Raw genomic sequence first — 6,788 nt, forward strand, 5'->3', positions numbered from 1 at the left:
TGGAAAAGGCTGCCAGAGGAAGTGGTGGAGGCTGATACAATTACAACATTTAAAGACATCTGGATGGGGATATGAAGAGGAAGGGTTTAGAAGGATATGGGTCAAATGCTGGCAAATGACTTAGATTCATTTAGGATTTCTTGTTGGCACAGACAAGTTGGGCCAAAGGGTCTGTTTCTGTGGTGTATGACCCTAATTGGCTTCTGTGAAAGCAGGAGTGTGGTTGTGAAGACTGGACTTTCAGAGCTGCTTTCAAAGATGTTTTGTCTTGACTGGGAACAGGAGAAGTTGCAATAAGATCTTTCATTTGTGAGACAGCAACTGAGTGAGTGAATACATCTTGGAAGGTGGGAATTCTTTGAATTGTGGGGATGAACCCAGACCCTATCCAGTCATTTCTGCTGGTGGATGAGACTCTGCCTCAAGATGAGAGGGAGTAGATTTAGGACAGAGATGAGGAACTACTTTTCCTGAAGAGTAGTGAATCTATGGAGTTTTCTGCCCAACGAAGCAGTAGAGTGTATTCAAGAAACAGTTGGGTGGGTTTTTGGATGGTGGGGGATTAAGGGTAGTTTGCACAATGGAGGTAGGAGGAGCTGAGACGATGGATAGATCAACCATGGTCTTAATGAATGGTGGAGCAGATTTGACGGGCCAATGGTCTACTCCTTCTATTACTATGAAACTATAACCCTGCATTTCCCATGGCTAACCCACCAACCTGCACATCCCTGGACACTATGGGAAATTTAGCATGACCAATCCAAAACAGGGCTGGTGCACAATGTAGTGATCTGGAGAATTAATTTCAGATAGAAAGGGATAAGGAGAGTAAATATACCAGCAATCAAAACTGGATTCGAAAGATCACAAAAATTGAAACTAAAAACAGTGTGTCTGAATGTGCGCTGCATTGTAACAAAAGTGAATGAATAGACTGCACACATTGAAGAGAATAATTATGATCTGAGACTCCTTACAGAGACACTGCTTCAGGATGGCAAGGATTGGATCCTGAATATGGAGGGGGTAGTCAAATGTGAAGCGAGGTAAAGGCAGAGGGTTTGCCCTGCTAATCAAAGCACAGGGTAGTCTGGTGTCAGCTCAGATTTTAGGTCCTGGTTTCTCTGTCCTCTGTTGATCTCCCTGTTCCCACAGAGTAAGATGTTGGTCTGTTCTCAGCTCTGTTGGATTTCTGCAGACACTTTGACTCCACCGCCACCCCCCAACTTTTACACCTTTCAGAACAATAAAAATTCAGTCAATCAAGAACCAACCCACAATCTTCCAGCCTGTCAACCGACCAGACACAGAGTGTAGTCATAGCAGGGAATCAAACAAGAAACATGAAACAACATTAAAAGTATATAGGTGTTCGAACTAAATATTTGTTCATTAGGAAGTAAATCAGAAATAGGGCTCTCCCAGAATTCTCTCTCCCTTGCATCTAACTATTAGTACCCAGCTGATTTACAACAATATTTACACAAACAGAATAAAAGCATCTATTATCAAATAGACAGAGAGATATACAGCATGCACGCACACTCACACAGGTCCATGGGGGTGAATTGGTAGTTGCAGAATTATGTTTGCAGATGCATTCTATTTTGCGCAAAAAATGCACAATCTGCAGGCAGTTGGTACACGTCATATTTTGTAAGTTCGCTTTGGAAATAGAACCAGTCTGACTCAAGATTGAGATACAGATGGGCTCTGGCCTCACACCTTTAATGCATTGCCTGAACTAAGATGTCACCTTTTGTTATAAAACCTTAATTTATCTTTTTGAAGGTGTGGGAATTACATATTATTGATACCTGCGACCCATTCTAAACGATGAAAGATTTAACAATCCAGGTTTGTTCAATCTGTCATTTCAGCGGCAGGACACTGTAATGTTTCTGCATGAATTCTGTATAACTTGGTGATGTTTGATGTTTTTAAACTTTGTCCAGGTTAGGTGGGATTGGCCATGCTAAGTTACCTGTTGTGTCCAGGGATATGCAGGTTAGATACATAAGTCGGGGATAAATGTAGAGCACTAGGGGTAGGGGAATGGTTGTGGGTGGGTTACCCTTTGGGGGGTTGGTTTGGAGTCCTTGGCTGAGTGGCCTGCTTCCACACTGTGGGAATTCTCTGGACCGAAGGGATTATTGCAGACTGCAAGCCAGCGTAGTGCCAGCCGGGCATCTGGAGCAGGCGCAGTGCGCGGGGCTGTTGTCAGCCTCTCCCTGTCCCCTCGCTTCATCGATGATGTCACAACGTGGAAGTCACCCTGTCAGTTTCATTGTGGGAGGGAGGGCTGGCGGTAAAATCTATCGCTTGGAGCAACTGGAGTGAATCCAGGGAGGGAGCAGGCTCTGCTAACTCAGGTTTGTATCTTAATTACCCAGGTGAGGAGAGGTGATGGATTCTCGGGGGAATGTAGCGCAAGTAGCTAAGTTTCTGGTATTGAGACTGGTTCTAATGCAATGAGGGGTACGTCAGGTTCCAAGAAATCAATTGTGCTCTCGAGTCAGAGGTACAGACAGCGAAAAATCAGAATTTGTCCATGTTTGGACCAAGGTTGTAATGAGGTCTGGAGCTGAGTGGCCCTGCAGGAACCCAAACTGGGCATCACTGAGCAGTTTGTTAACTCCCTAGTGCCAGGATCAAAGATGTCTCAGGGTGCAGAATGTTCTCAAGGGGGAGAGGGCCCACCAGGAGGTCATTGTACACATTAGAACCAACGACAGAGGAAGGGAAAAGGATGAGATTCTGAAGGGAGAATATGGAGAGTTAGGTAGGGATTTAAAAAGGAGGTCCTTGAGAGTAGTAATATCGGGATTACTCCTGGTGCTACAAGCTAGCGAGGGCAGGAATAGGAGGATAGAGCAGATGAATGCATGTGGCTGAGGAGCTAGTGTATGGGGAATGATTCATATTTTTGAATCATTGGATTCTCTTCTGGGGTAGAAGTGACCTGTACAAGAAGGATGGGTTGCACCTAAATTGGAAGGGGACTAATGTCGTGGTTGGGAGATTTGCTAGAGCTGCTTCGGAGGATTTAAGCTGGTTGTGGGGGTGGGACTCAGTTAAGAAAAAGATCAACCTGTGACTGGTACAGGTGAGAAAAGAAGCGAGTCAAACAGTGAGGGCAGGCAGGGACAAAGCAGAGAACAAGGCAGGAATGATTAATTAAACTGCATTTATTTCAATGCAAGAGGCCGAACAGGGAAGACAGATGAACATGGTTAGGAACATGGGACTGGAATATCTTAGCAATTACAGAAATGTGGCTGAGGGATGGACAGGACTGACAGGATACAAATGCTACAGGAAGGACAGAAAGGGAGGCAAGAGAGGAGGGGGAGTGGCGATTTTGATAAGGGATAGCATTACATCTGTGCTGAGGGAGGAAATTCCTGGAAAAACATCCAGGGACGTTATTTGAGTGGAACTGAGAAATAAGAAAGGGATGATCACCTTACTGGGATTGTACTATAGAACCCCTCATAGTCAGAGGGAAATTGAGAAACAAATTTGTAAGTGATTTTGGTTATAGTAGGAGTTTTAACTCTCCAAACATAGACTGGGACTGCCATAATGTTAAGGGTTTAGATGGAGATGAGTTTGTTAAGTGTGTACAAGAACATTTTCTGATTCAGTATGTGGATGTACCTACTAGAGAAGGTGCAAAACTTTACCTACTCTTGGGAAATAAGACCGGGCAGGTGACTGAGGTGTCAGTGAGAGAGCACTTTGTGTCCAGTGTCTGCAATTCTATTAGATTTAAAATAATGATGGAAAAGAATAGACCAGATCTAAAAATTGAAGCTCTAAATTGGAGAAAGGCCAATTTTGACAGTATTAGGCAAGAACTTTCGAAAGCTGATTGGAGGCAGTTGTTCGCAGGTAAAGGGACGGCTGGAAAATGAGAAGCCTTCAGAAATGAGATAACGAGAATCCGGAGAAAGTATATTCCTGTCAGGATGAAAGGAAAGGCTGGCAGTTATAGGGAATGCTGGATGACTAAAGAAATTGAGGGTTTGGTCAAGAAAAAGAAAGAAACATATGTTACATATAGACAGAATAGATTGCATGAATCCTTAGAAGAGTATAAAGGCAGTAGGATTATACCTAAGAGGGAAATCAGGAGGGCAAAAAGGGGACATGAGATAGCTTTGGCAAATAGAATTAGAGAGAATCCAAAAGGTTTTTACAAGTACATTAAGGACAAAAAGGTAACTCAGGAGAGAATAGGGCCCCTCCAAGATCAGCAAGGTGGCCTTTGTGTGGAGCCACGAAAAATAGGGGAGATAGTAAATGAATATTTTGCATCAGTATTTACTGTGGAAAAGGATATGGAAGATGTGGAAGATATAGACTGTATGGAAATAGATGGTGACACCTTGAAAAATGTCCATATTACAGAGGAGGAAGTGCTGGGTGTCTTGAAATGCATAGAGTTGGGTAAATCCCCAGGACCTGATACACTAGAACTCTGTGGGAAGCTAGAGAAGTGATTGCTGGGCCTCTTGCTGAGATATTTGTATTATCAATAGGCACAGGTAAAGTGCCAGAAGACTGGAGGTTGGCAAACGTGGTGCCACTGTTTAAGAAGGGTGGTAAGGACAAGCTAGGGAAGTATAGACCAGTGAGTCTGATGTCGGTGGTGGGCAAGTTAGAGGGAATCCTGAGGGACAGGATGTACATGTATTTGGAAAGGCAAAAACTGATTAGGGATAGTCAACATTGCTTTGTGTGTGGGAAATCATGCCTCACAAACTTGATTGAGTCTTTTGAAGAAGTAACAAAAAGGATTGATGAAGGCAGAGCGATGATCTATATGGACTTCAGTAAGGCGTTCGACAAGGTTCCCCATGGGAGACTGATTAGCAAGATTAGATCTCCTGGAATACAGAGAGAACTAGCCATTTGGATACAGAACTGGCTCAAAGGTAGAAGACAGAGGGTGGTGGTGGAGTGTTGTTTTTCAGACTGGAGGCCTGTGACCAGTGGAGTGCCACAACGATCGGTGCTGGGTCCTCTACTTTTTGTCATTGACATAAATGATTTGGATGCGAGCATAAAAGGAACAGTTAGTAAGTTTGCAGATGACACCAAAATTGGAGGCGTAGTGGACAGTGAAGAGGGTTACCTCAGACTACAACAGGATGGGCCAATGGGCTGAGAAGTGGCAGATGGAGTTTAATTCAGATAAATGTGAGGTGTTGCATTTTGGGAAAGCAAATTTTAGCAGGACTTATGCACTTAATAGTAAGGTCCGAGGGAGTGTTGTTGAACAAAGAGACCTTGGAGTGCAGGTTCATAGCTCCTTGAAAATGGAGTCGCAGGTAGATAGGATAATGAAGAAGGCGTTTGGGATGCTTTCCTTTATTGATTAGAGTATTGAGTACAGGAGTTGGGAGGTCATGTTGCGGCTGTACAGGACATTGGTTAGGCCACTGTTGGAATATTGCATACAGTTCTGGTCTCCTTCCTATCAGAAAGATGTTGTGAAACTTGAAAGGGTTCAGAAAAGATTTAGAAAGATGTTGCCAGGATTGGAGGATCTGAGATTGTTTGGTCCATCAAATTTGTAATGACTCCTTTATAGAGTCATAAAGTCATACAGATGTACAACACGGAAACAGACCCTTCGGTCCAACCCGTCCATGCCAACCAGATATCCCAACCCAATAGTTCCACCTTCCAGCACTTGGCCCATATCCTTCTAAACCCTTCCTAGTCATATACCCATCCAATTGTCTTATAAATGTTGCAATTGTACTAGCTTCCATCACTTCCTCTGGCAGCTCATTCCATACACAAACCACCCTCTGTGTCTCTTTTACATCTTTCCCCTCTCATCCTAAACCTATGCCCTCTAGTTCTGGATTTCCCCACCTCAGGGAAAAGACTTTGCTTATTTATCCTATCCATGCCCCTCATAATTTTGTAAACCTCTTTAAGGTCACCCCTCAGCCTCTGACGCTCCAGGAAAACAGCCCCAGCCTGTTCAGCCTCCCCCTATAGCTCAAATCCTCCAGAATTACGCTGTACTTTGCTCGAAAACTGCATGAATTCATGTAAAACTCTGTTATCTACTTTTTTGATTAGAATCAATCTAAACATCATGGCATAGACAGAGAACACGGGGGGGGGCTAACACCTTCAACATATTGTCTAGCTAACATCAATTGTTACAGCTAACCTGACAATGCAACTTAAAAAAAAGTTTTGTGATTTTCACATGAAAGAAGTGAAACTATCATGGTATTCGAACAGATGAAAGACTCAACAGACAATCAAGGTATTTTTCAATGTATAATTTCAGTTACATCACACTGTAAATTTTTGCTATAAATTCTGTGCCTTAGAATCGTGTCCTCCACTATCACCTGATGAAGGAGCAGCGCTCCGAAAGCTAATGTGCTTCCAATTAAACCTGTTGGACTATAACCTGGTGTTGTGTGATTTTTAACTAAATATTATCATGTATTTATAATTGTGACCAAGTGTCCTTAGATTTCAATGTATCTTTTTAAATATAAAAATGCCCCTTTACATGTAGCTCAGTCCTTGAAATGTGTTATGTTCCTGTAAGCGCAATCTTGGCCCTCTATAATGTATATTTATCCCTTTTGATATGACCATTTCTTAAAGGGATATTTCTACTTATAAATAGGGCAAGGTCTCTTCGAAATTTGATTCATTTAGATATGACTGCGTCACTTTACCTTTTAAGATATCCCTTTGAATGTGCTCATACCCCTTTGAAATATAATCTGTCCATTTAAATC

The 6,788-nt window shown here is 42.8% G+C and overlaps 1 protein-coding gene across 1 annotated transcript in view; it reads left to right on the forward strand.

Annotated features, from left to right (window-relative positions):
• The window catches only part of LOC140460036 (uncharacterized), a 111,236-nt gene that overhangs the window by 30,594 nt on the left and 73,854 nt on the right, over positions 1-6,788 (forward strand). The window lies entirely within an intron of this gene.

Source organism: Chiloscyllium punctatum, chromosome 36 (genome assembly GCF_047496795.1).
Source record: "Chiloscyllium punctatum isolate Juve2018m chromosome 36, sChiPun1.3, whole genome shotgun sequence".
Taxonomy (NCBI): domain Eukaryota; kingdom Metazoa; phylum Chordata; class Chondrichthyes; order Orectolobiformes; family Hemiscylliidae; genus Chiloscyllium; species Chiloscyllium punctatum.